We start from the raw sequence: 12027 nt of genomic DNA, 5'->3' as shown, positions 1-12027 counted from the left end.
GCAGGAATGTCCCGGGATATGCAAGGTGCATGCATGGAGTCATAAATAAACACATATGTGTAAGAAAAATTAAAAAGGGTAAATAGGTAGATGGTCTGCCCGGTCATAACGGGAGAAGATGAAAACTCTTGAATAGCAGGTTAGAACTGACAGCTGTGTTGCTTGGGCTATGTAAGCAGGGAAGAATTCAGCGATGTCAAGACTAATTTCTGGAATCAAGGTGGTTGTCAGACAAACATCTGTGAGATGAAAGTTTTAAGAACTAAAGGAATTGAAACTGTTCTCCATAAATTTACCCTTCTTTTCCTCCCCCTCTCTTTTGTTAATAATAGAAAGCTACTATTTTATTGGGTGGGTGGGGAGATTTTTAAATTACATTGCAAATTTCCTGTTAGCAGAAAAGTATTTTTAAGTACTTTTTTTCTCTCCAAAAAAAAAAAAAAAGATTTTTTTTGGTGGGGGGAATCCTTAGTTCCTAGTTTCAAGTTAAAAATCTTATGAGAAAATAAATCTCTCTAGAATCTAGAGCTGTGGGTGTTCAAGCCAAAAGGTCATACAGAGTTGGGAGGAGGGAGTTGGTCCAATGACAAGACAAATAATGAAAAAGTAGAGCAGAATCAGTGAATGAGAAAAAGAAGTTGTTTTGCAAAGGGTGAGATAATTAAATGTGCAGAGAAAAGCAGAAAACAGAAAATGTGGTCACAGAAGGAGAAAAATGCGAGATGGACAGAAGAAGTGTCTCGGGTTTTGGTGCTTTCCAGTTCTGGTTAGAACTTATTTGAATTTTTTCCTTCAAAATTTCCACCTTGGGTTACTTTAGCAGGTTTCTGTTATGTGCAACAAAAATATACCTAGGCCAGTGCTTCTCTAACCTGTCTGTGCATTAGAATCTCCTGAGGAGATTTTAAAAATATCAATCCCTAGAGCCCATCTCCAGAGATTTTGATTTAACTGGTCTGCAGTGACACCAGGCTGATGGGATTTTTTATCTTTGCCTCCCGTTATACACAGGAGTTTTGTTTTTTTGGGTTTTTTTGCGGCACGGGGGCCTCTCACTGTTGTGGCCTCTCCCGTTGCGGAGCACAGGCTCCGGACGGGCAGGCTCAGCGGCCATGGCTCACGGGTCCAGCCGCTCCGCGGCATGTGGGATCTTCCCGGACCGGGGCACGAACCCACGTCCCCTGCATCGGCAGGTGGAATCTCAACCACTGCTCCCGGCCCCAGCCGCTCCGCGGCATGTGGGATCTTCCCGGACCGGGGCACGAACCCACGTCCCCTGCATCGGCAGGTGGAATCTCAACCACTGCGCCACCAGGGAAGCCCTGATGGGATTTTTTAAAGTTTTCCAGGTGATTCTAAATGTGCAGCCAGGGTTGAAACCCACTTGTATGGGTCTAGAGTCTAGAGCAGTGGATCTGACATGTTATCAAGTATCAGAATAACCTGGAGGACTTGTTAAATCACAGACTGTGGGCCACTCCCCAGCAATTCTGTGATGCAAGCAAGTCTGGGTGGGGTCCAGGAATGTGCATTTCTAACAATCCCAGGTGATGCTGATGCCCCTGGGCCCGGGACCATGCATTGAAAGCCTCTAAAGGGACCAATCAAATCATTGGGGTTTAATCCTCTACCATCATGAATTTTCCACCAACCTGTATCTCTCATGCCTCAGTTTCTCTCTGTGAATAAACACCCACATTCTTATGAAAAGTGTGCAAACAAATTAAGACTGTGTCTTAGCAACAGATTCCTCAGTAAAGCCAGAAGCTAGGCCTATGTGGTGACAGGTGCTCCTTAGCTGCCAAATTCAACTGGAAACAAAGATTTGATTGTTTTCTGACTCTTAACAGATTCTGAAAGCTGAGGTAAACAACAAATTACAGACATCCCCACCTGTGGGAATGAGCCCTAGGAGTTCTAGGGGCCTCTCAAAATTCAAAGTAAAGGAGGCATTGTTCTACTTGTTGCTCAAATGACATCCATAAAAATAAATGCCTGTTAGTTATAAGAAACATGTGTTCCTCTAAATTGCAGGGGGCAATTACAAGACAAATTATCAAGTTATTTCAGTTGAGGAAGCTTTTTCTTTCCTACGGATGACTTTACACTTGTCTACTTCCTTTTGGTAAAATTCTGTAATAGGAAGTGTGCCCAGTCATGGCACTCTAACACCCATGGGTTAATCAATGGTCCTATCTTGCTTATTCATCAACTGAGTCAACAAATATTCGCTGGGTGCCTGTGGTGTGGCAGGAGAAATTATAATTGTAATATAAGGCAGTACTGCCCTCAATAACAATGACAAGAACAACAGTAGTTAATTTATTGAAGACTTAACGATGCTTTAGATACTGTGCTAAACACTTAATGTAGATTATCTCATGATGAAGTAGGTGCTATAATTATCCCCCATTTTGCAGCTGAGAAAACTTAATAGCAAAAAAAATAAATAAGTAACTTGCCTAGGCTTGCTTAAGTTTGCACTGTTATTAAGTATGTGAGCAAGTAATTGAACCTGAGTTTGCTCTCATCCAGACTCCATGTTTTAAAACACGTTTCACGTCTATGCTGCCTCTTCCAGGAGCTGTTTTGTTGGGACGATCCCACAAGTGAATAGATGATCATATTGCAGTGAGAGGAGAGAGACACACAGGGCTCTCTGGGAGCCCAGATAAGGACACGCTGCACAACTCATGGGGCATCATTCACACTGCACTTTAAGGAATGGCACCCCGAAGGTGTATGATGTGGTGGTCCTGGGGTTCTCTAGGGGTTGATGCCTAAGATGAGTCCTGCTGAGTGAAGGCTGTCCAAGCAAACGGAAAATGAGGAAGAAAGGACTATGGGTATGAAGAATCTCAGTAATTCAGAATAAGACTACAGAGCGAAGGAGAGTGGACCTCAGGTGTAGGCAGAAGTGGACAGTGGTCACATCATTAATGCACGTGCACACCATTCCAGGATGTTTGGACATTTTCCCGAAGGTGGTGAAGCAGCCATCAAAGTACTGGAGCAAAGAGGACCAGCATGATCAGATCACCAGAACAGGAGCGTTAAGAATGGATTACAAGGACTGAGACCAGGCAAGAGAAATGACAAGGGCCTAGTTTAAGTCAGCAAATTTAAGTATGGAGAGAAAGGACTTTTGGTGAGAGAGTAAGGAAGTAAAATCTATAGGAATTGGAGACTAAATGGATTTAGGGGCTCAGCGAGGAAGAGGTTAGGAATAACACCTAGATTTCCGGATTAAGTGAAGAGACAATATGATGTGCTTTTCCCCAAGGCAAGGAACATGGGAAGAGATGCAGATCTGAAGGTTTCCTTCAGTTCAGTTTCGTTTTGCCTGAGCTGGAGCGGTTAGTTTTTAACTTGTTCACCCTGAGCTAAACTGATTCCCCTGTGTCTCACTTTCTTCATCAGCGAGGTGTATAGTGTGGATTGGATTACGATTTTGAAATCAGGCTCTCACGCATCTTCCTAGCGCCTTTCCCAGTGAATTACTGTCTGAGTTAAATTGCAAGGTTAATTTAATTCACGCAAACGTGAGCTCCATCATTTCTTGCTCAGCAAAGAGACCATTCGGGGCCACATTACTATGCTACTCACATGCCTTCACCATCCTTCCCCTCCATTCTTTGGTCCCATCCTGGTTCCTCTGTAAGCTAACTGGGCACCTTGTTCAAGAGGTTACCCACCCCCATCTCAAACACACCTCCCCTAGCCATTCGCCTGTTCCCGCAGCTCACCTATTCCTGATTGTTTACTGCTCTGCTTTGCCAGCTTTAAGCTGCTGTGTTTTCCATTCCTGACATCTGGGTCTTGTTCCTGCTTCCCGGCAGCAAGACCTCTGCATTATTTATCCCATCGCCACAAAAAAATGAAGGCGAGGCTGGAGCTCAAAGGAGGCTAATTCTGGGGAATGTGATGGAAACCCAAAACAGCAATGCTTCCAATTAAACCAACCAAGTCTCACTAAAGCCCTGGAGATGCCAGCCTGTGCACAATATTTTGCAGACAACATTCAGCCCAAGCTCTTGAGTAGAGTAAACCTTTCTATGAGGGAAATGCTATTGGTGGCATGTTCAATTATCCAAGAACCCTGTTTGCAAGACCACATTTCCCAGTCCTTTTATTGACAGTCATGCTCTCTTCTTAGCAAGTGTTTCATCTGAGTTAGCAGCAACGTCAGTCATGGCTGAGGCTAACCACAGAGGGCATGTGCAGCACTTATTCCTATAACTACCTGAAAGAAGATTTGATGCTGCTTTCCCTTTCCTAAAGTGAGAAACTTTCACTTAAATTGCGTCGTTGTGGGCCAAGTTCCAACATGGCCTTAGAAAAGCAGCCTTTACTTACAAATCAGTTTTGTCCCCCTCCAATGTCTAATTTGGGGTGAAATTTTTCACATTTCACTCAGCAGAAGGTATTAGTAACTAACTGGTTATGAGATTTCTCACAGTGGGACCCTTTATTACATGTTATAAAATGCTGGAGGAGGTTTTCTGCCATTCCAGTGTTATGTATTATAATATAATGACCTGCCTTCCAAAATATTTCAATTACACTGAAAGAGCACATGTACATTAATGCAAAATCATGCAGTCTAGTATGAGGCTTTGTTTTGTATGTAGCACCCTTCTGGGAAGCAATAATAATTTTAATCTCTGCTGTTTATTTAAATGCTTGATACGTACTAGTCACACTGCTAAGGTTTTACATACATGTTTAATCAGTATAAAATTCCTGAAAGGAGGCTATCATTCACATTTACATATGAGGCTCAACTTTTACCAAGGTTAAAGGAAGTTAAGTGATTTGCACATGGCCTCCCATTGAAAACCCATGTGTTTTATCTCAAACTCTAACTGGTCTGGCTCCAAAGATTTTCCAGAACAAAATATTATAAAACATTGGATTTATCAATGATAAAGCACAGTATAACAAGTCTGTCAACTAGCAAAATTAAGAGTGAGTGACCAGGCTTAACCTGAGGTCTTGCCTAAGCTGATATCTACTCGCTTTCTCTGGCCAGCTGTCCCTCCGTGAGAAGGGAGCTTAACACCCCAAGAGGGTATTTGTGCAGTGAGGCCTTGGCAGGCTCCCCAGCAGTTAAAACTGCTCTTTTTCTCCAGCTTTAGACATTGAAGGGAGAGAAGCAGCAGTCTGGCCACCACCTTTGGACACAGTGCCTGCAACCTATCAGCCTGGGTGAGCTTCTGCCATCTATCTCACTCAGTTGCAGGTACTAAAGTTCTCAAGGTAGAAGCATTAACCTACCCACTTTGTGTAACAATGTCAGTTAGGGTAGAGAGCTTATCGGGAACCCTGTCTTCAACAGAAGGTGGGATCTAGACTAGTCTTTTTGACCCATGGCAGATTTCCAAATTGTCTGGATAAACCTAAGGAATGGGGTATGAACACTGACCCACCACCATGCCTAGCCAGTGAATAAAAGGAAGCTTGCCTCCGTTTCCTGATTTGCAATCCTATCTTGGAGGACTGTTGTCTTGGACCCTAGGCTGGACTGTGCTTTGGTCTTGGCAAACCCTACTTTCTGGGACTAGAACTTTGAGCTCTATGCCCAGTGCCAATGGCCATCATCATCCCTGCCTTGCTCTCTCACTAGAGTCCTCCTTGGACACAGATATTTAGCAGATGAAGCACAGGTCTCCCCATGTCTTCATCTGAAGCCTGTTCTGACTTGCAGCCCACTCTCACAGAGAATACCTTTATAGCAAAACTAGTCCATCTGGCCCTGTCTCTTGCCTTCCTCCCATTTCCACCAGCGCTGAGCAGAGGCACCTTCAACTAGGCTGAGGGAAACACTGATCCAGGCAAACACCCTCCTATTTTCCCCTCTACCTCACCTCCTAACCTCAGTCCATTTTGCAAAAAATGAAAAGGAGGGAATTTTCTCAGACTTCTTTGAAAAATCTAACTGGCCTTCCCTGTAGCATATGGGGAACCCCAGGTTTCCAGTCCCTGTGATACACAGAAATTTCATTGGAGATACTAGCCAGAGAGAAGGGAATATTCCCTTTGCTTTCCAACATAAGTTTATCCAAGAAACCTTAGCAATTCACTTAAATGTAGAGTATTTACATCTGTAAAAACACCTACAGGATTGACATAACACACTACTATATATAAAATATATAACTAATAAGAACCTACTATATAACACAGGGAACGCTACTCAATACTCTGTAATGACCTATATGGGAAGAGAATCCAAAAAAGAGTGGAGGATTTCCCTGGCGGTGCAGTGGTTAAGAATCCACCTGCCAATGCAGGGGACACATGTTCGAGCCCTGGTCCGGGAAGATCCCACATGCCGCGGAGCAACTAAGCTCGAGTGCCACAACTACTGAGCCTGCGTTCTAGAGTCCATGCACCACAACTACTGAGGCTGTGCTCTAGGGCCCGTGTGCCACAACTACTGAGCCCACATGCCACAACTACTGAACCCCATGCGCCTAGAGTCCGTGCTCCGCAACAAGAGAAGCCAGCGCAATGAGAAGCCCATGCACTGCAATTAAGAGTAGCCCCCACTCGCTGCAACTAGAGAAAGCCCGCATGCAGCAACGAAGACCCAACACAGACAAAAATAAATAAATAAATAAATAAATAAATTTATTTTAAAAAATTAAAAAAAAGGACTGGATATATGTATAACTGATTCACTTTGTTGTACAGCATAAACTAACACAACATTGTAAATCAACTAGGCTCCAATAAAAATTAATTAAAAAATAAAAATTACAAATTGTATGCATTTTTTTATCATTAAAAAAACACCTACAAAACATGGTTTCTGGTATGTTAAAGAAGCATTGTTCAATCTTTATTCTGACAGCATGGGAACAATTTTAAATAAAAAAATATGGAATCAAATTATTATTATTATTTTTACCCAGGACCTCCATGGGCTTTTTTTTTGGTTTGGGGATTTTTTCTTTTTTTTCCATACTATATCCTCAAATACAAAAAGGGGAGAATTCTAGATTCAGTACCTTAGCCTGAGTCAATGAAAATAAGTAACAATAACACTTGTTATTCTAACACTTCTGAGGAGTAAAGTGGAGATAAAATAAATTATGTGTATAGAGTATCTTGAGGTCCTTGGAGACAAGATTTCAGGAAGGGACATGCCATTCCTTTTTCCCCTCTCCTTTCATGCCTTTTTTTTAAAAAGAAAATGATTAACTAAAAACATATGCCAGAGGGACAGAAAAGACCAGGAAAATCATTTAAGCAGCTAAAAGTTCTGTTCCATTGGGCCCCAGAGAAAGATAAAACCAAAATATGCCCTCCCTGGCCCCTGGCAGAATGCGCCCTAGTTTTTGTGAGTGGTAAACTGAAATCAATGAGCTGCTCAGAGAGCACTGCAATCCCTTTACCAACATGCACTCACAGAGCAAGAGCCAAGGGGATAGGAATCCACACCTCTCCTAATTCTGAAGCCCAGACCCTTTGCAGCGGCACAGGGGCCAGGTAGCTACAACCCAGCAGCTCAGAAGAAACTGCTGATCTGGCTTCCTGGGAGCTTGCTAGAGCCTGAGAGCTTTCGCCCACTCCCCCAAGCCATGCCCTACTGCCCCTGAGCCTTGTGCTTCCTGGCCCTTATGGTGCACTCGCTCCGCAAAGAGGAACACTTCAATGCTGCCTACTCATTGATTGTCAAGCCTGTCTGCTCCTCTGGGCTTTTCCGCTTATGTACATTTTCTCTGGCCAGAGCTTACTGATTTCTAATAAATCTTCTCAGCCTTTCTCTGTGTTCTGGCAAAGATAACCTTCCTTGGTTTGACTTGCATGCCTCCATGCTGGTCAATTTAATTTGGGACAGCCCCCTTTACCTCCTAGCTGCATTTCAAAGCTCTGTGACTTTGCTTTGATTTCTCTTTAATTCTAAGTAAATATAAATGTAAATGAGTACATGAACAGAACTTGAATGAGTTTTGAGTCAATGAGTTTTGGTGTAACTGACTCTTCATTCAAAATATAGAACATTTCCACTAACCTAGAAAGTTCCCTCTTGGCCCCTTTTATTTAATCCCCTTCTAGAGGCAACCACTGTTCTGGTTTACGTAAATTTTGCATAAATAGAAACACAGAATATGTGCTTCTTAGTGTCTAGCTTATTTCACTAAACATGTTCCTGAAATTGGTCCATGTTGCTGAGTATATCTGTAGTTTATTGTTATTGTCTCTAATTTTTTATCTTTTTTTTTTTTTTTTTTTTTTGCAGTACGCGGGCCTCTCACTGTTGTGGCCTCTCCCGTTGCGGAGCACAGGCTCCGGACACGCAGGCTCAGTGGCCATGGCTCACAGGCCCAGCCGCTCTGCAGCATGTGGGATCCTCCCGGACCGGGGCACGAACCCGCGTCCCCTGCATCGGCAGGTGGACTCTCAACCACTGAGCCACAAGGGAAGCCCTGTCTTTAATTTTTTATTGCTGAATAGTATTCCAATGTATGAATATGCCAATATTTTGTAGGTTTCCGGGCTTTTGGCTCCAACATCTGGAGCAGATTTCCTGATCTTCTAACAAACAAGAGAGACAGAAAATGGAAGTTCAAGAATATGGGAAAGAGACCATAAGATCAGTGTGATGTGAGAACTATGCCATCAGTTAATAAAAAGCTTCCTTTCTTTTGCTCTGTGAGGTGACCCTAAATTCACCAACTCTTCAATTTCACAAGGCAGAAGGTCTAAAAGTCCATAATCAGGCCTGTAGACCTCTGAAGAAAGAATATTTCTCTACTTTACTACAATAAAAAAAGACTACCTCTCTACTTTACTATTAGTACAAGAAAAACTTTTACTCATCTTTCAAGTCTAGCTCAAATGGCATCTCCAGTCTCTAGCTTTTCCATAACCTTGAGGGAAAGTGGCTCAACCTCTCGTTTGTGTTCTTACAACTCCCACGAGCCTTGGTTTCAGTTTTTACCATCTTTTACTACATTGGTTTCTTTGCAGACCTGACTCTACTTTCTACCAAGGAAACTATGGACTCCTCAAAGAAAAGGTACCTTCTGGCATCTAGCACAGTGATTACACACATGGTGTAAATGAGTAGACAAGTGGATGACTGCCCAGATAGATGGGTGGATAGACGGACAGATGGATGGATGGACGGATGGATGGATGGATGGATGGATGGATGGACGGATGGATGGATGGATGGGTGGATGGATGAAACAATTTGTGAATAATGCCATATTGCTTATAAACTGAATGAATTATCTGGTCTTTAGCAACCCCCAGAAGTTATCATGGCATTGCTTTCTCTCACTGTCTTGCATTCTCATTGGTTCTGGGAGTTTGTATTATTCTACCTGCCAATAGGCAAATGTCTCAGTACCATCTAGAACAGGTGGAATCTACTAGCCACCAGAGACTGGCTTCCTGATGCTTTAAGAAATATTTTCATAAGAGTCAGAGTTTGGGTGGAGTCACAGTGAACCTACAACTAGCCCAAGAGGTAATCTTTTTTTTTTTTTTTTTTTTCGGTACACGGGCCTCGCACCGCTGCGGCCTCTCCTGTTGCGGAGCACAGGCTCTGGACACGCAGGCCCAGCGGCCATGGCCCACGGGCCCAGCCGCTCCGCGGCATGTGGGATCCTCCCGGACTGGGGCACTAACCCGTGGCCCCTGCATCGGCAGGCGGACTCTCAACCACTGCGCCACCAGGGAAGCCCCCCAAGAGGTAATCTTGACTCAGTGGAAATCTTCCTGGCACAGGACAGGCCTGAGTACTGAATGAGTGACAGTGCTTCTGCTGTCAGCAGGAGGCCAGTTAAATACAGTCGCATAGGTAGCTGAAAGGTGATGTTGAGCCTGTAGGAGAGCTTCGTGACACTGTGAATTGCATCTAGGGCTCAGCTGTTTCTCACCCACCTCTCAGATGGTCCCAGCAGGAAACAAGTCTGCGGCTGTCATGTTTACAGTTAATTAATGTTTATTCATATTTTTAAACAAGGCTTTCACCTGTCACGCTTTAAAATAAATGTTCTGCTCTTCAATTAGAGATTGTCAGAACAGAGAGGAATCCTGTTTGTTACGGGTTGAATGTGTGTATGCTTAACTGTGCATCAGGTTGGAACCTTTTTTTCTGTGTCTTTCTCTCTCCTCCCAGAGGCTAAGGCCTTCTATTCAGAGAGACATAGTTTTCAAGATCTTGACTGTGATATTGGTGCTCTGCTATGTAGGCCATGAACTTGCTTCTACAGGGCAGACAGCATAGATTACAGCATCTCCTTGGAAGCAGGGTGGTGGGAGCTAGCATGAAAATATTGCACATTTTGACCAGTGTAGAAAAAGCGTTCTTAAGGGAAAAGGATGTGCTTTGTCCTCTTTGCAATAAAGTGTTGACTCAGCAAGTCTGAAGTGTTTAAACCCCGTACACTCCAAAGAAAGGTCTGGCCCTCGACTGACTCCTGGGAGAACACCTTGACATCTCTGGAACATTCTGCTAGATAAAAGTGTCTTTCTTTACCTGGGCCTCAGGCAATGTGAGAAGGTTGATGCTGACAATGTGATATATGGTGGGGTTCTTGTGCCGCCAAGTGTCAGTTTGACCTCTGAAGGGCCTGGAGACTGAGTAACTAAGATCAGCCACGTGGGACACCATGGCTACAAAATAACCCCTGATAAAAAGTCCTGGACATCAAGGCTCAGGGGAGCTTCCCCGGTTAGCAACACTCTACCTGTTATTACACATCATTGCTGGAGAATTAAGCACTGTTCATACAACTCCCCTGGGAGCAGACACCTGGACTTATACCTGTTTCTCCTTGACTCTGCCCTCAGTGCTTTTTACCTTTGCTGATTATAATCTGTATCCTTTCACTGTAATGAACTGTAATTATGAGCAGAAAAACTATTCTGGGTTCTGTGAGTCTTTCCAGGGAATCACCGAACCTGAAGGTAGTCTTGGGGACACACCAACACATCCTCTCAAAGAGTAAGTGTTGAAGAAAGATGGAGTTCTGGGTGGAAAACCAGATCAGAACTGAATCTCAACTCTGCTGTATGCTTCCTGGTGATGCCAAGGAAATCACTTGACCTCTTAATCTTTTTGAGAGTTAAATAAGCTTCTATATTAGATATTCACCCATTGTTTCACTAGATATTCACTGAATGTGACACTGTTTTGATGACACAGTACATGGTCAAAATTTGGCTAATGGTAGAGGTAATTGTCTGAGTTGGTTCATCCATGGGCTTTTCCACATTAGTTTAAGTTCCTTAGGTTAGGTAAGCACTCTAAATTTGGACATATGCTCCTCTGCACTTTTGCAGACAGATATGTTCACAGTTTGTAATCAATAAATGATCAGTAAAGCAATTATACTCCAATAAAGATGTTAAAAAAATACAAATAAAATAAATGATCAGTTTCATACAGTTACTTAGCTAGTATTGCCTCCTATCTTATCTTGAGCCTAAGCCTCTGCATCCATATAGTTTGTTTTTCATCAATTGCTAAGTTACTATAGGCTTGGGAGAAAAGCCTACACATGAAAGTGCCTAGCACAGTGCCAGAATCATCGTTGGAATTTAATAAGTACTAGTTGAATGTCAATCTGAACATCTAGAGGATTTTTTTCCAAATAATATTTGGAAAAAATACCATTTGGAAAAAATACCATTTCCTTTCTTGAATAACTGGAGAAAAAAAAAGAGACCCAGGAAATGGGATGAAATGCAATTTTTTGCCCAGTTTTCACCAATGAGTATTGAACTACTGCTTTGCTCCTATTGTTGGTTAAACTGTTTCCCAAAAAGATATGTTGAAGCTCTAATTCTCAGTCCTTATGAATGTGACCTTATTTGGAAAAAGATTCTTTACAGATGTAATCAAGTTAAGAGGAGACCATATTGAATTAGGGTGGGCCCTAGTCCAGTGTCTGCTATCCTGATAAGAAAAAGGAAATTTCTACACAGACACACAGAGGGCAAAGATGGCCATGTGAAGACAGAGGCAGAGATTGGAATTGTGCCACGCCCCCCCCCCCCCCCCCC

At 43.0% G+C, this 12027-nt stretch overlaps 1 protein-coding gene across 1 annotated transcript in view; it reads right to left on the bottom strand.

Annotated features, from left to right (window-relative positions):
* Window positions 1–12027, bottom strand: part of AGBL1 (AGBL carboxypeptidase 1) — a 436183-nt gene that overhangs the window by 113978 nt on the left and 310178 nt on the right. The window lies entirely within an intron of this gene.

This window comes from Lipotes vexillifer, unplaced genomic scaffold (assembly GCF_000442215.2).
Source record: "Lipotes vexillifer unplaced genomic scaffold, Lipotes_vexillifer_v1.1 scaffold495, whole genome shotgun sequence".
Lineage (NCBI taxonomy): Eukaryota > Metazoa > Chordata > Mammalia > Artiodactyla > Lipotidae > Lipotes > Lipotes vexillifer.
The sequence above is the reverse complement of the archived record's forward strand: the minus strand, read 5'-3'. Positions and strand labels throughout refer to the sequence as shown.